The following is a 26383-nucleotide window of genomic DNA, read 5'->3' as shown; positions in this document are numbered from 1 at the left end:
GCAGCGGCAGGGAGATGGGCAGCGACCTGGCAAGCTGGTAGATTTGCCCCCATCTCCCCCACGGCCTGTCAAGGGCTCGGCCTCTGCTGCTCCAGGCACGGTCCGCAGGTCAGCCTGCTCTCGGGAGGAGGGCACAGTGTGGTCGAAGGCAGTGGCGGGTTATGGTGTCTGCCCATGGGAGCCCTTGGATTTGCTTCAAACTCCCCAGCGCATGGCCTGAGCTTGGCCTCTGCTGCCTCAGGTTCGTGGAACTCAGGTTACAGGTCAGCCTGCTCCTGGAAGGCGGGTGCTGTGCTGTCAGGGAAAGGTGGCGGCTGCTATGGCGGGATTGGGGCTGCCCTGTGAGAGCGGGGGTTGCAACAATTCCCCGCTGCTGCTGCAGCCATCCCAGCACACTGATCGCACCGAGCCCATCTCCCAGGAGCAGACTGACCTGTAACCTGAGTCCCACTAACCTGGGTCTTTAGAGGCCGCCCCCAAGGTCAGGCCGCGGGTAAGATGGGAGCAAATCCAGGGGCTCTCATGGGGCAGTCCCCATTCCATCCGAGGCCCCGCGACCGCACCGCACCCGCCTGCCAGGAGCAGGCCATCGTCTGAGGGCCAGTCGGAGATGCTCTGGAACCGTCCACGCGCCCTCCCAACTCCCGGGGCTGTACCTGCTCTCCTAAACCCGGGTAGAAGCGGCGGCAAAAACGCGGTGTTCAGGAACTACTAATACCGGGGTTACCACGAACCACAGCGGCGGCTGGGACCCGCCTCTGGGTCCTAACGGGACGCGCGGCCGGGACCTCACCTCCGCACCCCTCCCTGGGCGCATCCTCAGCTGCACAGCACAGGGGTCACCCGCCGGGTCCCCGAGAAGCGCGCCCCTACCAGCGCCCTCTTAACTGTCCGGCAGCGGCAGCCGAGCCGCGGGCAAGCGGCGGCCCAGGCCCCAGGCCGTGTTCCTCTTCCAGGAGCTGGTCCAGGAGCAACCGGCTGCCGCCAGCTTCCACGCGTTCTGGGTGGGTTCCGGCGTCCGCGCGTCTGTCCGTCTGCGCGTGCGCGCCCCTCCTCCTCCCGCCCGCAGCGCAAACTGCTCGGGTGGGTCTCCTGCTTTACCGGCCCTGGCCGCTGGGGCCGGGAGGAGCCAGGTGGGGCCCCTCCTGCTTGTCCCGCTGGGTCTCCATCCCCAGAGCCTTCACCCAGCCACCGACTGGGTCCTGGCACAGAACTAGAACCACGACTGCCCTAGGCTAGGCCTCACCCATCCAGCCCCACTTCCCCTGATCAACTTCCCCTCCCTGTTACTACCCTCCCACCACTGGCCAGGCCCAGTCTCCCACCAGACCTTGAAGACAGGGCTCCTTCTCCTCACACCATTGTCCCTGCCCTGACACTCCATCCTGCTAGGTCCTAACCTATGGCCCCTACACCCACAAGCTTACCCCTCATGCCTCAACACAGGACACCCAACAACCTGAAATTATCCCCCTCACCTCTCAGCCAGGTCATTTCCACTCTGATCGGGCCCCACACCTCTCAACCTGTACCCCCACACCATGGGATCCCCTTCAATCTGAGTGCACCCCTACTCTGAGCTCACTCACTCACCCCTCACCCTGTGGTTGGGGTGGGGAAATCCGTGCTCCAGTAATGATGACTACTGCCACCAGTGGGGGATCGAGCCTAGTGTGCACCTTCATAGTTAATGTCTGAGACTACAGGGTGAGGCAGGCTGGGCTGAAGGTGGTTCCAATTCCCGCCTTGGCACCCTGATCCCCGCAGCCTGTGCCTCAACTGACCCGATGGGTCAGGTTGATCCCAGACTGCCAGCCACTGGCCTTGGGCTTTGGGTGGTTGATGGTACTGATGGTGATCTGGACCCCTAGGGCGGAGGCACTGGGCACGCGGACCTTTGGTGTGGGGGAGTTCAGAGTTTGCACTTGATCCCAGGGTTACACAGCAGATGGTGGGCTGTGTGCATGGGGCTGTGTGCATGGCATGGACTCAGCACAGGTGGGTGCAGGGACCTTGTTCATTCACACCAGGCCAGAGGGAAGAGGAAAGGGAGTTTTTAAAGTGTCAAAGTGAGGAATCCAAAGCTTTAGAGCAAAGTAGGAAGGTGCACTGGCCAGGCCACCATGGATCTCACCGCGACGCTTGTCCCTTGCATCAGGGGAGACTGGCAGTTGACTGGCCAATGAGACATCCCCTGCTGTGGTATAGTTTACAGGCAATTGAAGGGATTTTGAAAGGTAATTTTAATCCAATAATTGTCAGTTTCTCTGCGGTAGATTAGGTCCAAAATCATGGTGAATCTGGCAAGGATCCTGCCTGAAATCCAGCCTGGGACAGTGGAGGACCCACCCAGGAATCATCCACTTAGCTCTCACCAAAAGTCACTGTAATAGAGAAGAACAAATCTGACTCCATATTGGATCTGTTCCTTTTCTTTAACCCTCTGCAGTGTTTTCTAGGCTTAGACTTGCTAGCTCTGCACTTTTTGTAAAACAGGGTTGCCTTTAGCTTGAAATAAACAGGAGAGCCTATTCTCAAAAGTCTGAGCTTTAAGGATATTAACACTTTGCACTCCTATAAAGATAACAAGTTGCAGAATAGAAAAAGTTAGTTTTGTTGCAGGTTTTGCAGAAACACCATGATCTGACCCACGTGGACAGCTGCAAAGGATTCCAAGAACAAGGAATTTCTACACCAACAAGTTTGCAACAACCAACCACAGCCCCTCCACTTTTTAGCAGAATAAGAGCCTGAAGTTGACATGTGGAAGATGGTTCTCCAAGATATTAGTCCGCCATTATCTTGGTTTACAGCTGTTTATGTAGACCAGGCCTCTGTAAGTCCTCTAACAAAACAAAAGTAGTTTTCTATTCTACAACCTGTTGTCTTTATATAAGTGCAAAAGTGTTAATATCCTTAAAAATCAGAGCCTTGAAAGTAGGCTCTCCTGTATATTTAAGGCTAAAGGCAACATTGTTTTACAAAGGTGCAGAGCTAGTAAAACTAAGCCTAGAAAAGAGGGCAAAGGGTTAAAGCCAAAAGGACAGACCTTCTATGGAGTCAGATTTTTTCTTTTCTATTATACTATATTCTATTTTTGTTTTAAGTATATAAGAATAAAGTTTAGCCTTTTTCCATTTTAAATTGTGCAATTTTAAGGAGCATTAATTGCATTCACAGTGCTGTGAGACCAGCACCACTTGTTTCAGACTATTTCCTTCCTCAAAGTAAAAGCTTGTATACAAAGAGCACCCCACGTCTTACCTCCCCCAGCCCATGACAAGCCCTAATCCCCTTTCTCTCTCTATGTCTTTACCTATCCTGGAGGTTCCCTATCAATGAAATCGTATAAAAGGTGGCTTTTTTTTGGTTTGTCTGCCCACATATCTTAAGTAGGGACGGGTGAATTATTTTTTTTTCACGTGAATTAGCATTTTTGTATTTTGAGAGGAAAGTCCAGATGGATTAAAGATGAGACGTACCATATGAAGCCCTTTTAGTAACTCTGTGTATAATCTCGGGGTAGGCACTGCTGTTCTAAGTGTGAAATCAGAGCCAGAAGGGAGATGCTTAGCTCTTCTTGTGGCAAAATCAAACCAAACAAAAGCAGAAAACAAAGGCCAAGAAAGACAGCTGGAAAGACAAACCACAGCCTGGAGAAACCTTTCCTCATGACCCAAGGTCGGAAAAAAGCTTCACATCCCTGTGGTCCAAAAAGCTCTTGAAGCCCAGTGTTCTGAAAAGAAACAAAACACACAGAGTCAGTTCCAACGAGAGGCAGTGCAGGTGGCCGGTTTGTGCTGGAGATGCTCGACCTCTCAGGTGAGGACACAGGCAGACAGACAGACTGCAGAGACAGCATTGGCCACCATCACCCTGGCAGGTCTTTAGCCCGGTGACAACCAGCCCTGGTGACAATGTGAGCAGGCAGAGGCCCCAGGAGGTACCCTGGAAGGAAGAGCAAATGGACGCTCCTCTCCAGCAGAACAAGGTGTAGGATACATCAAAGTGCCACAGGTGCATCCCTTCCCTAGCAGTGCTGAGCCTTAGAGAAGATCCCACCAAAGTGCTTGCACAATTTTCAAAGATAATGTTTCTTCAGTAACATGAATTCAAAATAATCAATATGTCATCAAGGGATTTTCAGAAGTGACCTGCCCTGGACCCGTACAATACACACACATAAATACACACATATACACATAAATATATACACACATACATACAGGAAAACAGACAGACAGACTGAAACACAGAGAAGCACGGGGAGACAGAGAAACAGAGAGAGAGACAACTCAGAGAGGCACTGAGAGACAGAGACCGAGAGAAAGAACACTGGAGCTGGTAATGAGTGGAACTCACATACATTTTCACAAGTCAGTCTATGTGTCAGAACCTGGTCCCAAAGTCGATCCACCCTCCAGGGGAGGGTGTGGGGATCCCACAAGGGTGTGGGAACAGAAGGCAAAAAATAGGAATCCATTGTGGGGCAGCCCACCACAGAGGCCGAGATGGGACACTGGGCCTGTATTTCAACATGACAGAATGACCTAGGAGGTTGTATGCCAGAGCGGACGATGTCAGAGTTGTATTTAATTTCAGTCTCACGACTGGGAGCGGGGAAGCAAGCAGCAAGGAAAGTGACTTTCTCCAGACCCCAGGGCAGACCCCGGCCTGTGTGGGGTGTGCTTTGAACTCTGCCAGCCCTCTGTGGGGTCCTTCCTTTGCTGAGTCTGTGCACGATCTCCCTGTGATGCCAGCCCGTGGGGGTGACAGAAGCAATAGGTGTTTCTAGGTCTAGAGACAGGATGGGTTCTCTAGGAAGCAGGGGCCAGAATGATCCCCACTGTGCTGATGGGGGATTGGGGAGGCCCTGAGAGGCACATGGCTTGTCCAGGATGATAACACTGCTGAGTAGGGGGAGCCAGGTCTGAACCCAGCTGTGTCTTCAGAGCTGCGGCACTGGTTGCATCCAGGCCTCCCCAGGGCTATGGGGGGGGGCCTGAGTTGGTGTCACTGTGTGTGGACATGGCATGGAGTGAGAAATGAGAGATTGGAAGCCCAGAAAGGCCCTTGAGGAGCTTTGTGTCAGGAGGAAGCTTGGAGAAGTGGACCCCAGGAAGTGACCTCACTTCCCTGGCAATAGAGCCCAACAGAACTTGGAACCGAAGTCACCAGGCACCCACTCTGTAGAGAAGTCCCTACTCAGCTCACCTGGTTGGAGACAGAGGCATGTTCTGCTGCATTCCATTATCCTGAGGCCGCAGGCCCCAGAAAGCCCGCAGCGAGGGTCTCTACCAACGCTGCCGGCACTGGGTCAGGTCTCACCCAAGGCACCTCTGGCCTTTTGGACAGAGAGACCCAAAGGTAACACAGGGAGGCCCAGGGCAGGCCCCTCCAGGCTGGGCCACCACTCAGATCCCATCCAGGTAGCCACACGGCCCCATCCTGCCTGGTGGAGGTGGAGCAGTCAAGTTGGGGATGGGTATCTGCCTCAAGAAAGAGAAGGACAGAGGCCTGGGGGGCCCAGTCACATAGACAGCCCAGGACAAAGCTGGCTGGCTGAGATGTGGAGAGGCTGGGAAGGGTCCTGCTGCCCGAGGTGGAGCCCATGCTCTCTGGGTATGTATTTTCCCTCCCGGATGTCTGAGCTGAAAAAGGTTCTGGTCTGATCTAGCAGCAGAGGGTAGAGTCTAAGGAATCAGGAGTGTTCCTGGCCGGGAAGGACTCTGAGACTTCCATGCTGGGTCAGCTGCTGGTCACTATCATTGCAGAGCCAGATACCACATATTGAAAAGAAGCTGATGAATAAGAACACCAACGCCCCCTCCCCAAGTGAAGGGCTGGTGTGTCACTCTTCTGAGGGCCAGCGCAGACTCCTGGTGGGTCTGGATATGGAGGGGTCCCCACCACCATGGCCCACAAATCAGTGGGGCAGGCCTCCGACCCAGACATCACCCAGGGCTCTCCCAGGGACCTACCCGGGGCTGACGGGTAGCTCAGCACACCCTGGTCTGACCTGGAGCACCGTGCCCACCTCGCTGCAAGTCAGGTGGAGGACCAGGAGCCCCCGAAGCAGAGACCAAAGGTCAAAAAGGCAGGGCTGGTGTATGTGTGTAGGTGAGGGTGGGGCAAAGGCTGGGCCACACAGGGAGGTGTCCCTAGAGGCTACTGTTGGGACCAGAAAAAAGAATGGCCTCAGACCACCTGTCTGGAAAAATTCAGTCACAGAACACATCCTGTGGGCACTTTCTGGGTGGGAGCTGTCTGGAAAGCTCTGGGAAGATTTCTGTCCTTGTAGAGGCACATGGAAAGGGAGGCAGGTGCGTAAAATTTTCCTCTCTCACAGCATGAGGTCTTCCACAAGACTTAAAACTCTCTCCACTTCCAATAGTTACAGAGGAGGCAGGGGCAGGGGAAGATGTCACAGACCAAAAATGGGACGAACTGGATCCTGCAGGAGACCTCGAGCTACCTCCTGCCGCTCCTGCAGCTCTTCCTGAACCTGCATCTGCAGCTGGACTGCTGGGCAATGGAGAACCAGTTCAGGCATCACCACCACCTGGGGTAGAGCCCCCTCTGCACCCACCCACACCTTCTTCTCCAAAATGTTTTCCAAAATCCCACCGTCAGTCCCCCCACAAACTTGACGTCCCTTCCGCTGGAGATGTTTTTGTTTCATTTTCTTTAGTTTCCTTTGCTTGTTTCACATCATTTATGACATCCTTTATTTTTCTTTTTAGAGTTTCATGTAATAAAATATAGACTTTTCCCCTTTTAAATTATGCAATTCAGGAGCATTAGGGGTATTCACAATGTTGTGCGACCATCACTACCATCTAGTTTCACACTATTTCTTTCCTCAAAGTGAAACCTTGGATCCAGAGCATGCACTCCCCTCCCTCCTCACCCAGCCCCTGACAACCCCAAGTCCTCTTTCTCTTTGCGTGTCTTTACCTCTACTGGTTGTTCCCTGCCAATGAAATTTTAAAAAAGGATTTTTTCCTTCCTGCCCACATGTTTTCACCTGGGGCTGAGGATTTTTGTTTGTTTTCACTTGAAACAGCATTTTTATTATTTTCAGGGGATATCCAGGGGGATTAAAGATGTGATGCACAAAATTAAGCCCTTTTGGTAACTCTGTGCATAATCTCAGGGTAGACACTGCTGTTCCCCCTGTGACACCACAGCCAGAAGACACAAGGGAGATGCTTAGCTCTTCCTGTGGCAAAAACAAAACAAAACGAATCAAAAAAATTAGTAAAAGCCCAGAAAAATTGCTTGAAAGGCAAACCACAACCTGGAAAATTCATTCCTCATAACCAAAGGTTGGAGAAATTTTTCCCATCCCTGTAGTCCAAAATCCTTTTGAAACTCAGTGTTCTAAACAGAAACAGAACAGGCATGGGCAGTTCCAATGAGAGGCAATGCAGGTGGCCCGTGTGTGTTAGAGATGTTTGACCTCTCAGGTGAGAACAGAGGCAGAGAGAAACACTGCAGAGACAGCATCGGTCACCATCACACTGGCAGTTCTTTAGTCAGGTGACAACCAGCCCTGGTGACAATGTAAGCAGGCAGAGGCTCCAGCAGATCCCCTGGAGGGAAGAGTGAAGGGACACTCCTCTTCAGGAGAACAGGGTGCAGGACGCATCAAAGGGCCACAGATGCATCTCTTCCCCAGAAGATCTGATACTTACAGTTCATCCCAATAAAATCCTTACACACCTATTCAAAGATGCCTTTTCAAGGGTGTCCATCACAGCACTGGTTGAAACAGTCGGAATTAAGGCAACACTAATATTGATGGAGAGGGGATGGGGTCCATTCGTTCTGGTTCATGTGGATGAATGAATGCTGTTCAGTTGGAAAAGTGGGTGCCTGGTCTCAACCCAATGTCAAGGGAGGCCTCAGGGTGGAAGTATGCAGACCCACTCTCTGCATCCAGGGTCCCATCTGCACGACCACATGTGTGTGAAATCAATATAGATGGAAATTGACCTGATTGTGAGTGTGTGAGAGACAGATGGAGAGAGACATACTGAGAGACACAGAGACTGAGACATAAGCACCAAATCATTCATGACAGACACCGCTGTGGGTGGGAATTACAAATCACTTCTTTTTTAGGCAATATTTCAATTTTTTGTACTGTCTCTGTATTACTCTACTAATTCTAAAAGGATTAAAATCCTATGCTAATGTGACCCATTCATTACTCATCTATGGAGTAATTAAAGTACATTAATCCTATTTTTAAAAGAATTTAAAGCCTTCTCAGGACTCAGTTCCATGTCAGCTCAGTGGAAGCAGAGGTTCTCCAGGAGGTCGTGTCTCTTCTGAATCAGCATCCAATACAGGTGAGCAAGAAGTACCCGACTTGGACACTGAAGACTACAATAGATGAGAGAGTGTGTTGAGAGAAATTAAGACCTATATTCAAAGAGAATAATCCCATATTCATGGAGCAGAAGGCTTCATTCTACTAAGATGACAAAGGTCCACGAATAGATCTAAGGATTCAAAGAATGCCTACCCAAATCCCAGGTGGTATTTTGCAGGAATTGACAATCAATCTAAAATTCACGTGGAAAATCCAGGAGGTCAGAATACATGAGTGAATCTTGAAAAAGAAGAACAAAGTTTGAGGAATGGAAAGTCAGATGGAACCCACGGTTAATACAAAACCTCTTTAAGCTGAAGATAACTGAGATTCAAAAGATGCAGAAGAAAAGCTGTCATGGAAGTCAATTCTCTCCTTTCCCTTTTCCCTATTAAGTTAGGTTGATAAAAAAGCCTTTAACTTTCACCATTTAACATGGTAGTTACTTTTCTGGTTGGCTCCTGCGTGTGCATAAATAAAACGTTTCTCTCGTTCATCTCCTCTTTACTTCTGTGGGCTCTTTGGGAGGGACTCTGGATTATGGGGACCTGCTCTTTTCTCACCTTCTTTAGTGACATCTTTTGTCCATGGTGAAGTTCTTAAAAAAAAGAAAAGTCTCATTGGTTTTGGGTCAGATTTGGAACATGTATACCTTTGGAGACCCCCTGGAGGAACAAGGGGGTTCAATACTGCCTGGAGAATTCACTTGTCAAAATGCCTAACAAGACGCTATTTGCAAGGGTTTTTTTTTAAAGATTCTTACCCTAAAACAAATCCCCTATCTAAACCTCTTGGATGATCAAATATAAAGAAAAAAGGAGAATCATGTCTGGCCTAAGAACACTTGCTTAACAAAACGGAAGGACAGAATCAGTTTCAGAGCAAAAATTAAAATGCATTTATACCATCAACCCTCCCACCCTTTTGTACACTGTCCTCATGTAATCTGCCAGATGGCCCCCTGGAGAAGGCCCTTTGCCCGGAACTCGTGCTCATTTTCAGAGCTCGGCCAAGCGGGAGGTTGGTCCCCAGGGCCTGAGAGGGGCTATGTGTGAAATCTTCTCTGCTGAGACCCAGCGGACTGAAGGTAACTGTGTTCTCTGAGGGAGAGAGAGCACACCGAGCCTCTGTGGAGGCATCTCTGAGACCCTCCCAAAGGCACAAATCTCTAACTCTGGACACGGGAATTTTTGATTGGCATCTTAGTTGGAAATCTCCTCCTGGATAGAAAGAAGCAGATTCAAGATGTTGCAATTGGATGGGCAGGTCGGCCTCTCGAATTAGTCGATGAGGAGGACACGCAATTCTCTGCAGAAGTAGGAACACCCATCCCTGCTCTGCTGACGTCATGTACAGAGAAACAGACGCGACTCTAGGGGGAATTCAAAACCCACCAACCTTTCTTACCGACGTCAACGTCCCCACTTTATTCTCCTGTCAGGTCTCTGCACAAAAACTGTGGCTCATCCCCAAATATCACACACCCATCACCCTGTACCACTCTGTGTCTGTGTCCAACTCGAGCATTAAGGCCTGTGACCGTTACTGTTAAATCGTGTCCCCCTTTCTGCCCGTCTCCCGCCATCATCCCAGTCCAACCTCGGTGTCTCTCTCCAGGTCAGCAGCACTCTTCCCACTGGCTTCCCATCAGCTTACCTTGCCCTGTTTCCATTGCTTATTCCCCATACGTTACCCACAACGGTCTTATTAAAGTATGAATCAGATCAAGTAGTTCCGCATTGCAAAATACTTTCGTGATTTTCCATTGTATTCAGAAGGATATCCAGAGTCCCTACCAAGGCCCTATGTGATCCGGGCCCTCACCGATCTCTGCAGCCTCAGCTCTCACCGTTCTGCTCCAGCCCATCTTCACCGCCCCGATGGTCCCCACCAGGACAGCTGCGTTTCTAACTCCAAGTCTAGTACTTACACTTCTTCCGGCCTGGGAGGCTTTTCTTGTCTGTTACCTACGTGGCTTATTCTTTTGCTTTATTCAGGACTTTGTTCAAATTATTTACCCTCAGAGAGGACTTATCTGACCAGATTATTTAAAATAGCACACACATATTTCCTATTCAAACATTTTCTCTCCTAATATGCTTTATGTTTCTTTGTGGCAATTATTAGTACCTGGCAGTACATCATATATTTATTTGCTTACTGGTTTACTGTCTGTCTTTCTTACTAGACCTATATTCATGGAACCACAAATAACTGTTTTAACCAGTAACTTTCAAACCACCTTTAAATGAATTCTTTTATAAGATGAGAATTTCAGAGGCTTCCACGGGTTGCTTAGGGGAAAAAAGAAAAAGGATTCAGGTTGAACTAATTTATTAAGGACCTGAGAGTTGCTTATTTATTTTATACATAGTAGTGTGTACCTGTTAATCCCAAACTCCTAGTCTAGCAAAAGGCCTAGCTGACTACTATTTTTAAAGGAATTTTTTCTTTTTAAACTGGGGTTGTTTGAGATCTCTTTTCTTCTTCGTTATTTTTCTTTTTTTAAAGATTTTTTTATTATTTTTTTACATTGAGGTACCGCAAATTGAATCCAGCATGTACTCTACCCCTTGAACTATACCATCCCCTCCAAAGACAATTATTTTTATACTTTGACAATACCATATTGAATTAAGATTTTTGTTCCATTTTCCCTTCATAGAGTTTATAACTGAGGGAGAGAGTCAGAGGAAGCTCTGGGCCAACCCTTCCTTCTCAGCGGGTCACTACACAGCAGAGGAGCTTGGCTGTCTCCAGGCCCAGCTCACCTTTCTGCTCTGAGGGCCGACTCAGGCCACTTCTCTTACAGGCGGCATGTTAGAAGCAGCAGAAAGCCAACTAGCGAGCAACAATGACAAAACTGACCCACCTGCAGTTGGACATCATCTGGTCTGAAACGTACCTCTTAAATCTCTTCTTCTTATTAGTGGATGGTTTTCAAAAATATTCCCAAGGAGATGAATCTCACTCCATTTTTTCTGGATTTCTTGGGCCTTCTATGACTTTAACTGCAGGCTTCATTTTCTGCACAACATCTGCAGGGAAGCCAGGCAGAAAACGTGAACAGACCCTGCAGGCCGCGGCTGAGGCCTCCCGTCAAACATCCTTGTTGTGCAGAGCCTACGTTCATGGGACCAGTTTCATTACTGCTGTAATTAGTTCTTGTCCAAGTGTCCCACCGGAAATGTTTCTAGATAGAACGTGGCCTGACGGAGATGAGCAGTGGGGATGTGGGGTGCAGATGACACACAGACTGGAAGGAGAAAAGGGAAATGTTTCTTCAGGCTTCAGTTTGGAAGATTTCTGATTTTTATATGGACATTAAACTTGGTCAGGCTGAAGCACCATTTGCTCTAAGACGGGGTGATGTACACATATCCCTACAACTTCAAAAAATATGTTGAAGCTGGGCGTAACAGCCTAGGGGACAGACAGCTTTGAGTGACACCTCCGTTCCAGGATGCCTATGATCTCGGGCTCACAAAGAGGAAAAGAATACACATATTTTGCCTCTGTAGTTCTATGTGAAATTATTTTGACCCTTGCCGGATGGTGTAAGATCAGAGAGCATGTAGTCTTTCGTACATCGCAAAGACGACAAGTCTTCTTGATGAGTCAGCACACTGTTTCCGATGGCCCGGGGTCTATGCCAGACATTAGCTGTCTAGACAAATACCACACAGCCCCCCATCCCTCAAGGAGATCACAGTGTGTCGTGGAAGATACAAATTTAAATAGATTTTCAAAACAATGTGGTAAGAGTCACTTTGCATCATATATACTATATGTTCAGAGGGGCTCTTGCACTGCCTGGGGCTGTGTTCTAGAAGATAGGGAAGGTGTCAGAGAGGAAATGCTTTCTGCACTGACATCTGACGGATTCCAGCAAATCTGTAGACCAGGAGAGTGCATGGTGGGGACGGGATTCTCAGCAGCTTGCGTGTCTCGTGCAGACCCCTGGTCATGTCTAAGAGCACTTTGCACTTAGGGAAGGAACGTCAGTGAGGCTAGAGGCTGTGAGGAACTAACGGAAGCTGAGGCTGAAAAAAAGCAGCAATGAGGTGATGAGAAGGTGTGACGTTAAATCAGAGAGCGTGGACTTCCTCACACACGCAGCGTGGAATTCTTTGCGGTTTTAAGGAGGAGAGTGACACAGATTAGTCATTAAAAGTGAGCAAAGTGGATTGTTCACTCTAAAGTACAGCACTGGGGAGACTAGAAAGGGGTGGGAATTAATGCAGTGGGGAGCGAGGAGCAGGGACTTAGTTGGGGGACATTAAGGAATAGAATTGTAGTACTGATGGGGGTGAGGGAGTGGAAAAGTAAAGGAAAACTCCCAGATGTTTGGCACAGAAAAGAGATGGGACAGTGATGCCATTGTTTGAAAAAGTAAAACTAGTTCTGGGCGAGTGTAAATCCAGACAAACAGAGCTTGAGATTTTTATGTGCTAACCAAATGTGAATGTCTACTTGTCAATTAGAAATATATTTCTGGGACTGAACTGAGATGTCCATGCTGGAAAAGATTTGACAGTTAATCATTGGACAGAGGGCAGTTGAAGCCATGGGAATAAATGCCACCCACTGACAGTTTACCAAAGAAAAGGGAAGGAGGGCACTTCTGGTTCAGAAAATATGGCAGACCAGAATCTTGAAGACCCACTCACTTAAGACACATAAAAACGTAGGACAAAATGCTGCCAGTGTTTTCCTGTTTTTTTTTTAAGGGCACGTTTATTGTGGTATGATACCTGTACAATAAAATACACATATTTCACATGTACTACTTGGTGAATTTGATAAATGTCTACACCCAGAAAACCATAACCACGATCAAGATAGCTAACATTTCCATCACTCCCCAAGAGGGGCACTTTTCGAATCCCCATATTTATCCCTTCCCATCTCCTTCTCTCCCTGTGAACCGTAAGTTTGTTTCTCTATGTCTGTGGGTCTGTTTATCTTCTGTATTTAAGTTCATATGTTTCTTTTTTTGATTCCACATATAAGTGATATATGGCATTTTTCTCTTTTTCTGGTTTACTTCACTTAGAATGACTATCTCTACGTCCATCCATGTTGCTGCAAATGACATTATTTGTTTTTTCATGGCTGAGTAGTATTCCATTGTATAAATATACTACTACTTCTTTATCCAGTCACCTGTCAATGGACATTTGGGTTGTTGCCATGTCCTGGCTATTATAAATACTGCTGCTGTGAGCATTGAGGTGCATGTGACTTTTTGAATTAGAGTTTTCTTCTGACATATGCCCGGGAATGGGAAGGCTGGATCATGAGTTAAGTCCATTTTCAGTTTTTAAAGGAACCTCCACACTGACTTCTCTAGTGACAATGCAGCCCATCTTGTGAAAGCAGAGCCATGCTCAGAAAGTAATGGGTATTTCTAAGGGCCAGACATGAAGTGCAGTGAGTGTGGCCTGTTCAAGAATCAGAGGGCAGTCTGCCAGGGCTGGAGGAGAGTGACAAGGGAAGTGTGGTACAGGTAGGAGTCAGACCATGTGGGGACATGGCAGGCTGGGATAAGGAGCCTGGACTTCCAGTAATCCCTTGGTAACCATGGGGCACTGGTTCCAGGACTCACCCTGAAGTCAACATCCATGGATGCTGACGCCTCTTGTATAAAATGACATAGGACTTGCATGGGACTCATGTACATCCCCCCATCTACTTTTATATATATATACAAACTTTTTTTATTGAGTTATAGTCATTTTGCAAAGTTGTATCAAATTCCAGCATACAGCACAAGTTTTCAGTTATACATGAGTATACACATATATTTGTTGTCACTTTCTCTTTCACTGTGTCCTCCTGTGTACTTTAAGTTATCTCTAGATTACTCATGGTATCTAATACAACATGAATGTTATGTAAGTAGTTGCCAGTGTATGGCAAATTCAAGTGTTGCTTTTTGAAACTTTCTGTTTTTTCAACAATATTTTCAATCCACCGTTAGTTGAATCTGCTGGATAGGGAGGCCCTAGATATGGAGAATCCCCAAGCTCCTCCTTCCCACATCCTATATTTTCACTGCAAGCACTGAAGGGGTCCAAACATAGAAGAGACCCATCTACCTGCTGGAAACCCTGAGGAATTCCGTCAGCGTATGTAGAGCAGGAGAGAAGGTTTAGGGCCAACTAGTGGGAAAGGAGGGCCTGCCTGGAGAGGATGGAGGAAGGACAGTAGTGGAAGCCATCACGTACTCTTACTGGAACTAGCTGACAGCAGTGAGGGACGCCAAGGAACTGGGTACACGTCACGTGTGGGGCGATCCTGGCCACCAGGTGCAGGGTTCACATAACTGGGACCCAGTTTGCAAGATCAAAATAACAAGGAGGCAAAGGGGCTGCCTCAGTCCCAGGATCCTGACAACGGCCACAGCGACGTGACCCCAGCTAATGCGGTTCCCCTAGTAAGCCAGAAAAACGAAACTCTGAGCCAAGATATTGCAGATTCCACTGCAGCCACATGGATAACTAGATCTCTAACCTGACAAAATGTAACCACCAGAAACAGGAATCTTTCCTTTTCTCTTCCTTTGGAACTTTGGACAGGGAGTCACAAATCTTTGACGGGAACCACCTATAAACCAATAGAGAGCTCACTTTTTCAGGAATAAGCATGGAGAAAAAGAGTGGGGTGATGGTTTAAAGCAGAAGTCAAAGTTGAAGCCCATCTGAGAAATGGTAAAAACATGTTTCTCAATGAATTCGAGTTATGGCAAAAAGAAGGAGGAAGGTTAAGGAAATCTCTATTAATATCCATTCACCATAAAAGACTAGCCAGCCATAAAAAGACAACACCTTAAATTAATAATTTTTTTTTTTGGTGATGAAAAACAATGCCTTAATTTAAAACAAGGCTTGGGCCATCAACAACACTCTGAGAATTGTTGACGAGGAGAACATAAATCTGCATATAGATATGTAAGTGTTCCAAGTCCACCACTCAAAAACAATTAGTCAATCATGTGTCCAGTTGATTGGGAAATCCCAATAAGTAAATAACTCAAAAGTGGGAAAGACATGGGATTAAATAGTGGTAGTGAGCAATGAAATCCAAGATGTATATACCTATATTTTCTTTGTTAATGTAACAAACTTAAAGCAACTGTCTAAAAAGTAGTAACTGGAGCACACAAACACACACACACACAATTTAGAACAACAGAGAGGTAAAATATGCTAAATTTATCATTATTGAGGAACAGGATCTAATAGATTATTTCATTTTTGAGACTCTTATAGGAATACTGGTCCAATTGCATAAAAATTTATGAACTTAGAGATGATTTATAAAGATTTAGAGAGAATTTTCTTTAAGAGGCAATATAGCTTCCAAATCACTGAAGAGAAAATTAACAATAAAAAAATTAATTAATCTAGGTAATATGGAGTAACACTGACCATATTTACCACCCAAAAATAAACCACAAAATGGATAAAATATATGAAGCAATGATTTTTAAGACACGTGGAAACGATCATCCACTAGGACCTTGCCTTGCCACCTCAATACCAAGGCTCCTAGGCCTCCTACTGCCATCACAAAGGATGTCCACCAGGAGGCGACATTTCCTTCCTCTGCTCCTACTGCAGAGCCAGTCCTGAGCAGTCCTTTTCCAGGTGTTGGCAGGCAGCTCCCAGAAGTGCTCTCGTGGGCCTTGGTCCCTTTTGGCCACCAGCAAAGGGATCAAGGATGAGCAGTGAGCCTCCTTCCTCATCCAAGACCTAGGAAACTATCTGACTTCTGAGCAGCCCTTCACTCTTGTCTGCTGTCTGGTACTCTCCACCCGGCTTCCCGAGTCCCCGGCACGGGCAGCCTGCACACTGGCCACAGCCCATCAGAATCTGTTCCCCCGCCAAGAGGCCACGCATGATCATGAGCAGGGCTCCAGGCCTCTGGAGCAGTGCGGCTTGGACTGGGTCCTGGCCCTGGGCGCGCGAGCTCCATGCCCTTGGTTGAGTCAGTCAACATCTCTAAGCTACAGTTTCCTCATCAGTAAAATGAAGACATAATCAATATGGAAAAAAAACAGAATCTGAGGGGGACTAAATTTCTGGTGATTGAAGATAATTTTAATTTTGATTTATACAGCAAAGGACATCATACAATTTTTACTACATCGTATTTCTAAAGGACAGCTTCTACTATTAAAAGTAATGCATGCACGTACACACAAACACACGTGCAGACACACTGGCTCTAGTCCACATACATCCCCACGGGCACACACACATGGAGTCATGTACCACCCACACACCCATAACATACGCACAACCACACACATCCTCAGGCGCACACACACACATAACATACAGAACCACATACATCCCCAGGTGCACGTGAGCACACACAAACACACAGTCATGTACAACACACGTCCCCAGGTGTGCGCGTGCACACACACACGTCTTACACACTTTGGCGTTATTCTAAATCAATTTACAATTGAGGGTCACAGTGTCCATTGTTTTATCCACTCAGAAGGTCCTGACTTTGGAGCGTGAAGCAGGAGCTCTCCTCTCTGGAGATGGTCTTTACCAATTACAGTCTCAGTAGAGCCAACATAACTGCTCTGGACCTTTGGAAGTGCAGGCCAGAGCATACCTGGGAGCTCACATCCTGTACATGTAAACATGTTAAGTGCAGTAGGTTCTAAAGTCCTGCCTTTACAAATATACGTTCATTATAAGGGGGAAGACCAGGTTCAAATTTAGAATTCCAAGACACAGGGGAGTCCGGCAAAGAAAGTGAGCGTGTGGGGAGAGCTGATTCCCAGTCTCTGACCACTAGCCTGATCCTTTTCTTCCCAATGCTGGGTCCATCCCTTGCCACAAGTGGCCTTGGATGTTCACAGGGGGACACTCAAAACTCACATTCGGGATCTGCTCATACCCTCCATACATACAGCTGCCCTTTGGCCTCTCTGTGAGTCCTGGGAATCTGAGCTTCCGGGAGAGCCGGTGCAGGCACTAGGAATGGGTCAGGGGCTGCTGAGACAGGGCATCTGGGGTCCTGGGCTTCTAGAGCATGGGATGGAGCCAATGACCCTGCCCCCTTGGCCCTGCTGACTCCACCCCATGGAGGGCGTGGCCAGAGGAAGTGTCAGGGCCAGAGGGACCCTCTGCAGTGCAGGACCCAGGGCAGCGGGCCCCCTTGCCGGGGTCTAAGAGCAGAAGGCCTAAGGAAAGATCTGAAGAGGCTGTAAGGTATCTTCATTCCCATTAATTAAACAAAAATAAAAGCATACCACAGGCGTGAGTGGAAAGGGATTTGTTAGAACAAGGGAAGGCACTTGCCAAGGTCTGGCCATAGAGGGCTGGTGGGTTTGTCAGGTTGATGAGGAACCAAGAGGCTGTTAGTCCCTTCTGGGTCTAAACACCTCTTGAATTCCTCCGGGTGACACTGAAATGCAGTGAGACACGGAACTCTCTTAAGTTGTTAAAATCTTCATGGTGAACCATTCAACTCTCTCCTCATTCTTGGCTGCGAAAGCACGATAAACACAGGCCAGAAACTCATCAGCCTGTTGGTTGGTTCACTATCCGTCTGGCGCCTCCTCTTGTAGGAGCCTTTATCACATCACCCAGGGCTGACCCGGCTCAGGATTATAGCTGATTTTCCGCAGGTGGCATCACTTGCTAGTGACATGAAGCAGGCACATTAGCCACCTCCCAAACACTGAGGCTCCTCCTGGGAGGAGCCTTCAGACCCCCAATCCAGCCTCTGCACCACGATGTTCCTTAGTGTCACTACCGGTTTGCTGCCTTGGCCTCTAGCTTTGACCAGATCCTCGCCAGATTGTCGATAAATATCACCCATATACCACATCTAAGCTTGCGGTCCAGATGTGACCATGGTTCTTATTTTCTTCCCATCGATGGATTGTTTGATCTTTGTGTAATCATGTCGACAGCAAGGCCAGTACAGCCCTCTTGAGGCCTCCCCGAGCCGCCTCTGTGTATAACTGTCCTAGCACCCCAGGGGATCGGGTCTGAAGCCTGGCACTCAGACACGAGGATGTCAGCTGGAGAGACAGGAATCCACTCCTGCTGTGGCTTCTGCTGTGGCTCAATGTGGCCATAAAAACGGATCCCACAGGCCCTGACGTCACTTGACTCACTGCAGGGATGCTCCCACACTGCCGCGTTCCCCCAGAGACTGAGGGCTTTCTGCTTGTTCCGGAAGGCCCCACCCCCGAGGGGACACTGGGTCCAGTGGAGCGTCCAGCCTGCTTCCCCGCCAGTCCTTAGGGCCTTTGTGGGGCCTGGAACATCAACTAACCTCCCCTTAGGGACCCCTTTGTCCTTTGCAGCCAACAGACCTAGGTCATAAGCACTTTAACTCACCTGAGGGTGTTTTCCTCACTTCAGGGGCAGTGAGGACTGGGCTTCTTCACACTCCAAGTGCCCCCGGTCTGGATGCAGACAGTCTGGCTCTCCCCCCAGTCCTGCAGGTTCCGGCCACACCTCCTGCTGGTCACGGAGTCTGTGCTGTATTCTCTTCCAGGACAACAGGTGCACTCTGCCCCCCACCCTGTCCCCACCAGCAGTGGCAGAGGTGGAGGACAGGCGGGTGAGCTTGGGCCTGAGACACTGCCCTGAAATCAGTGCCCCAGAGGCCGCTGGTGACTAGAGGGACCACGGGGAAGAAGGCAGCATGGGATGGGAGGGGGAGGAAGGTTCAGGATAACGAGATGAAAAGGGGAACAGATAGCACCGTGAGGACCTCGACCATGAAAGGGAAGAAGATAGACAGTGACAGCTGGAGCGGTGTTGGCGTTAAAAGCTGCGGGCATTTTCATTTAATTTTATTAATTACCATTACATATAGTGACATATTTTTATTTGATTAAAGATTAGGTGCCATGTCATATAACAGGATATAGTATATTATTTATTAAATAATACATAATAGTAGATATACTAGCATGTTATGTTCTGTTTATTTATTATCAGATAGTATATAATACATATGTAGTTATTTATATACATAATATATAATTCATGCATCTATATAATATATAACACATAACAATGTAGGATTATGAATATTATATTTTATAACAAGATTACATAACAATAATGATGTAATATTATCCATTGTATATCTTGGCTCATGACACATTCTCACCTTAGGTGCCTGTCAGAAGTATTTATGTATTAAAATTAATATTATAAGAAACAGTTGTGAACCTGTCACCCAGCACCAGAACAGGACTATTGACAGTGACATACTGTGTCCTATCCTGCCCTAGGCCTCTTCTCACAGGAAGTAACCAGCATCCTGAATCCTGGCTTACACTTGCCTTGTGTTACTGTCACACACACAACATTTAAGATCAGTTAAAACAAATGAACTGCAGGTACATGCAACGAAGTGGATGCATCATACACCCTATGTTAAATTGAAAAAGTAAGCCCAAGAAGGTAGCCTATAGTGTGCTAAGCTTTTAACTGTGTATATATATGTCAACTAAACTCACTAAATTAAGAACAACTACAGCTAGAGTCCAGGTGGGAGAGGGACAGATAAAAGGTGAGGTGAGCAGATTTGCTGCAGGTGAGCGAGTTCCCTTCAAGTAACATGTCATTCTCTCTGAAGCAGGAGGCAAGGCCATCTGCTGGGAGTCAGGGAAGAGACAGAGGGAAGCTTAGAGGTGTGCAGAGAGCAGAGAATGTTGACACCACTGTGTGGCAAGTGGGGAAATGTGCTCACTAGAGAAATCCTGGAGGATTGCCTGGCAGTGGCAACATGCTGGGCATTGATTTGTAGTCTTAGAAATCTGTGCTGGGAGAGCCTGCTGCCTGCAGGCTCAGAACAAATAGAGCTGGGTGAACCGAGATGGAAGTCATCCTGGTGAGGAAATGAAAAGATCAAGGGTCAAGGGAGTTTTGTTTGTCATAAAGAGAGTGCTGACTGTGGATGCAGAGCTGGAAGGTGGGGAAGTGGAAGTAAGAGGAACGTGGACAGGTAGGAAAGCAGAGGAGTCAGTGCATGATGCCCCAGTGAGGGTGAAGGAGGGCCAACGAGGCTGGTGGAGAAGCAGCTGGATGGCTAGAGTTGGGCACATAAAGGAGAGAGGCTGGACCTGGGGTGGAGACACGCCCGGGTATGAGCCCGGGGGTAGGGTGAATGGGAGGTGTCTGGCTCAGGCTGACGGAGAAGAAGACCCTACAATGACCATACTGGGTGGTGGAGGGAGAATCAACATTGACGTCTTGATGGTAGGCGGTGAGGCAATACAGAGTTGGTGGTCCAGCTGCTCCTGACTGAGGCAGATGAGCAGGGAGGCCAGGGTGGCAGGCACTGCTAGGAATGGACTGGGTTTTCCAGGTGTTCCCAAGAGAGGAGGAGAAATCACCTCATGGGGGAAAGTGAGCACAAGGAGGTCAACCCAGGCTCCTGATCAAACGGAGAGTGTGAGGGGGCAAATCGTCAACTCCAGAGATGGTGGCCTAGGAAGCAGGGACCATGGGTGAAGTGAGGGGACACTCAGAGAAGAGAGAGAGGTGAGTCTTCTGGGTGTAGGGGGAAGAGAGGCCCCAGGACAAAGGAGCACAGGGGCACAGTGATGAGGATGGACTGGCTCTGTTGTGACACTGCAGGAATGGCTGGATCTTTGTCCTGAGGGCTTAGTTTGGGGGGGCTACTGGCCTCATGAGGGCCCCCCTCTCAGCAGCCTGGACAGATGCTCCCGCTCCTGATAGCTCTGTGGCCACCACTGTTCCCGGAAGGGCTCTGCCTCCATCTTCTATCAGACATTCCTGCCCAGTCCCCGACTGCCAGCGAGGGAGCCTGGGCCTCAAAGCCGTTTGCCGTGGAGGGACACAGGCTCCTTGGAGAAGCAGGCTGATCTTATTTTTCTCCGTAACCCACGGCCTAGCAAAGTGCCAGCCTATGGGTGGGCCATTCAGGGGCTCGGATACTTCTTAAATTAACTCAAAGCAGTAGAATAGCACAGCTGGAGGAAGTGACCACTGAGCTCACAGAGTTCACTGCCCACACCCCCATTCTACAGATGAAGAAACAGAGGCCAAGCAGCCAAGGTCATGCTGCTCTTTAATGCTGGCCTCTGTTGGGCATACCAAGTGATGAGCTGCACTGAAGGGCCTGAGAGGGGGCTCTGGGGTCAGACAGCTTGGGTTCAAGTCCCACCCCTGCCATTTACTAGCTGTGTGATTAATGACTGTCCTTCCTGTAAAGTGCCACCTCATTTGTTTGTCATGAACACAGAGTTCCTTGAACAGCAGGACAGAATTCTTTAAAGGTTTGCTGTTGCTTTTGTTACTATTATCACCAAGTGAACCCTGAAATGAAGAACAAAGACAGCAAGATTTTTTATTTTAAAAGATTTTAAAATACGATGATGACTGTTTGATTTAATCTATTCAAGTTTGCATTTGACCATTATTAACAACTGCACAATGGATGACTTTTGAGGAAATGTTACTTCATGTCTTTAATTCTCACTAACTACACAGGCTATTCAACAGGAAGCAATTTTTTTTCCAGGAAGAGGGACAAAAAGTTAACAATATCTCTGTACCTCTCGGTTCCCAGTGAGTTGGTTGTGATCTGTCAACCCAACTTTGGGGAAATGCCCTCTCCTCCTGGGCTCGCTGCACTGCCACGTGGCCTCCAGGGGGCGATTTACCCCCACACGAATCCAGTATCTTGGTTCATATCTTTGCTTCAGATCCCTCAAGGACTGCCCATGCACCAGGGCCCCATCTGCCCCGCCAGTCTCACCTGCTGGCCTCCAGGAAACTATCCTGGGTCTCAACCATCCTCTGTTCCTATGCCCGCCCCACTACTCTTCATTTTGTCCTTCAAGTGTGGGCTCCTGTGGCTTGCCACCAAGCAGGGGTCTCCCAGTCCTCCACCTTGGGGAACTGCATCGTCCTGCACAGTGCCTAGCGAAACTGTGTGGAGGCCGGAAGAATACAGAACAACAGGTGCTCAGAGGGGCTGCCTTTCCCACTGCAGGGGCCCTGGAGAGCTTTCTCCCAGCTGGTTATTCACAGGCGCTGAAGCTGTGGAATCTCGATCTTACCAATTTAAAGGGCATCATCACTAATTACAAAAGAAATCATTTTTTCAGTAGCAAAAGGAGAAAAGACTTTGTGCCCCATGCCCCCATCTTTCTTCCTCCGCCTTCAGAGGTGATTCTCACTCTCTGGGCAAGGGTAGAAAGCAACAAACAGAATATTATTTTTCAATGATTCTTCTTTCCCACTCTGAAGATTGCATCCCAAGACTGATGAAGGCTAGGATGGTTTGGCTTCCCTGTACTGAGTATTCAGAGGCTCAGGGTGGAGGGGGTTAGGGAGATAATTCAGCATTATGGAACCAAACAGAGACATTAAAAGGTTCTACTCTAAACAGAAAGGAAGCAGGATGCTATAGAAATGGGAAAACCATCATTGGAAATGAAATAACGAGTTACAAGACAATAAACATGAAGATGTAAAAAAGAAAAAGTATATCAAAATACAAAAAGGTGGGAAAGGGAGATGGTAGCAAGAAAAGATAGATTTTTTTCTCTTTCTTTTTCCTTTTTCTCATTATTCTTAGGATGTGTTGGAGCCTACGTGATTATCAGTCTAAAGGAAATAGATATGATAATGGGTTGATATACTTGAAAAATAGGGTAACCACAAATCGAAAGCATATAATAGAGTTGAAAAAAAAAAAACCAAAAAAGAAACAAACTCTAAATGGCTTAAAGACTTAAACATTAGACAAGACGCTAAAAAACTCTCAGAAGAAAACATAGGCAAAACATTATTTGACATATATCTCAGCAGTGTTTTCCTAGGGCAATCCACCCAAGCAACAGAAAATAAAAGCCAAAATAAACAAATGGGACCTAGTTACACCTATCAGCTATTTCAAAGCAATAGAAACCATAAGCAAAATGAAAAGACAACCTATGGAATGTGAGAAAATATTTGCAAAAGATGAGACTGAACATGGCTTAACTTGTAGACTATAAAAATAGTTCATACAACTTAATAAGAAAAAAAAATAAACAACCCAATCCAAAAATGGGCAGAACAACTAAACAAGCAATTCTCCAATGAAGATATACAAATGGCCAATAGGCATATGAAAAAAAGGCACAATATCGCTAATTATCTTAGAAATGCAAATCAAAACTACAATAAGTTATCATCTCACACTACTCAGAATGGCCACCATTCAAACATCCACTCACCATAGATGCTGGAGAGGCTTGGAGAAAAGGGAACCCTCCTACATTATTGCTGGGAATGTAGTTTGGTGAAGCCAATGTGGAAAACAATATGGAGATACCACAAAAGACTAAAAAAAGACATCATTTGATCCAGCAATCCCACTCCTGGGCATATATCCAGAGGGAACCTTAATTTCAAAATATACCTGCACCCCAATGTTCACAGCAGCATTGTTTTCAATGACCAAGACATAGAAGCAACCTAAACGCCCACTGACAAATGACTGGATAAAGATGTAGTATTTAGATATAAAAGAATATTACACAGTTGTAACAAAGAAGGAAATAATGCCATTTACAGCAACATGGATGGACTTGGAGATTATCACACTAAAGTGAAATAACTCAGACAGAGAAAGACAAGTAACATATGATACCACTTATATGTGGAATTTTTAAAAAAGATACAAATAAACTTATTTACAAAACAAAAACAGACTCACAGACTTAGGAAACAAACTTAGGAGTTTGGGATTAACAATTACAAACTACTATATGTAAAACAGACAAACAGCAAGGATTCACTGTAGAACACAGGGGAAAATGTTCAGTATCTTGCAACCTATAATGGAAAAGAACCTGAAAAAGAATAGACTATGTATATGCACAACTGAATCACTATGCTGTATACCTGAAACTAACAAAACAGCTGTATATCTGAAACTAACTAAACATTGTAAATCAACCACATTTCAATTAAAAAAAAAGATAAGCTCTAAATAGCTGTATTCAAAGAAAATCTTCAAATCTTACCTCCTACAAAAAGTAAAATGGGAAGCTTGAGCAGGACCAAATTATACTGAATGAGAGGTTACATACCTTCTCCAGCACGTGGCCCATGGTACACATACATCGTGTTTTCCTTCAGGTAAGAATGGCCCTTACTGCCCAGGGAGCGAGTCCTGCTGGGACAAGGCCTCTGTGGCAGTGGCCTCCTTGTCACCGCTCCATCTCACCAGAAGGCCAGGGTTTTCAGAGGGGAGGGAACACAGAGCTCATACACTTCAGATATATTTCCTGAGAAAAACTGTGGAAAGACCAAATTCACCTGCAGTGCAGGAAACATGAGCACGGCCCCTAAGCAGACTGACAAACCCGAAGCAAGACGGCCCGATGTTCACATCGGAACCAGAACAAAAACCGTCTGGCCCCAGTTAAACGATCACCATCTCACCTGCAATGAACTGTTCGTACTCATTGTCAGGGATGTTTCTGTTGAGACTTGAGAGATCAAAAAAGTCAGACCAGGGAATCCGGACCTGGTGGATGTCTAGGCTCTGCTAATGGTAGAGGCGGCCCCAAGGGGGTATCACCAGCACCGACTCTTCCATTTTCAGCAGGGTCTTCAGGAGGAAGGCGATGTGGATACAGACGCCCCTACGGAGGCTGAAGCCCTCCGGAGGGTTGACATAACACAGAAGGTACCTGGCAGGGAGCAAAGGAGAGCGGGTCTTCAGAGCCAGGTCTCTGCACAGGAATCCCGGCTTAGATAGAACAGATACAATGGGAATCTCTGCACAGCACATGGCCTAGACTCAAGACACGTTCAGCAGCTTCTGGTTTGTATAGTGGAGGCACTGCCCACCGATCTCTGTGTGGCCAATTATTTCGAGTCCGGGAGCACATGCAGAAGACATCTTGGCATCTGTCTATCAACGCTAAGCACCTGACTAGTACCTGAGCACCCGTTCTCCAGGGAATCTCAAACTTCTTGGCCTAAAGACCCCTGTACACTCTTAAATACTGAGGACTTCAAAAGGCTGCTGTTTATGTGGGTTAAATCTATCAATAGTTCCTGTGTTAGAAGTTAAATAAGAACTTTAAAAAATGCTTATGAGTTCACTTAAAAATAATAACAACCTACTACATGATACCATTAATACTCTTAAGCAAAAAATAAGTATATTTTTCTAAACAAAAATCATTAATGAGAGGAATAGCAGTGATTTTAATTTCTGAGAATCTCTTTTGGACTGGTGAGAGCTTAATTCTATCTGCCTCTACATTACCTGTTTTGTGATATCACAGACTAGGTTTTCCCTGGAAAACCCCACAGGAAACTCGGGAGTGCAAGAGTGTGCAAAAGGCAGGTGACTTCCCGGCGTTCCTACGAAAATAGTCTTGCATCTCAGGGGCCTCGGACTCACTTTGATAACTGCTGCCCTACCCTAGGCGAGACTCTCCTACACAAGAGCCAGGCAAGTGTCCTGGCTTCTTTAATGAGTTACCGCAGCAACACCCCTCCCTTCTCTGTGTTAATGTTTCCCACAACCTCCATTACTGCAGATGAGGATGTAATCCTCAACTGAGGCCTCTAATCCCAGAAGACTACCAACCTTGAAAGGGAGGGCCCATCTACCATCTCTACACCCCGCACAGTCTATTTTGAGTCAAGCCCTAGATAACTGCTAATTGACACTGACCCTTGTCTTATTCCTGAGTTTTAGCGAAGGAGCCAACATCTGGATGGAACTGAAATTTCCCTGCTGATATACAAGGCTGATAAACCACCCTATTCCAACATCTGATTCTGGGGCTCTTCAAAACGCGGGTAAGGCCCCGCTTCATAAAAGACGGGTCCTCCACCTGCCCTTCCCAGGGGTTCTGGGAGGCCGCGGCCACGCAGGGCTACCCGGAGTCGCGGTCCAAGCCCCAGAGCCCGAGGGGGAGGAAAGCCGGAGGCTGTGCCCCAGCCCTGTCCCCCCCGCCCCAAC

General features: G+C 47.3%; 1 protein-coding gene and 1 long non-coding RNA gene across 2 annotated transcripts in view; one reads left to right on the top strand and one right to left on the bottom strand.

The window, feature by feature from the left end:
• LOC140690341 (uncharacterized) overlaps positions 1-26383 on the top strand; it is a 414099-nt gene that overhangs the window by 221080 nt on the left and 166636 nt on the right. The window lies entirely within an intron of this gene.
• On the bottom strand, positions 21452-24948 carry LOC140690378 (uncharacterized). The gene is made up of 3 exons (XR_012065645.1): positions 24844-24948; positions 24489-24696; positions 21452-21720 (listed from the first exon to the last, which is right to left on the bottom strand). It is a non-coding gene; the product is annotated as an uncharacterized lncRNA (long non-coding RNA).

The sequence above is a fragment of the Vicugna pacos genome, chromosome 30 (genome assembly GCF_048564905.1).
Source record: "Vicugna pacos chromosome 30, VicPac4, whole genome shotgun sequence".
NCBI lineage: Eukaryota > Metazoa > Chordata > Mammalia > Artiodactyla > Camelidae > Vicugna > Vicugna pacos.
This window is presented reverse-complemented; position numbering and strand designations above follow the sequence as displayed.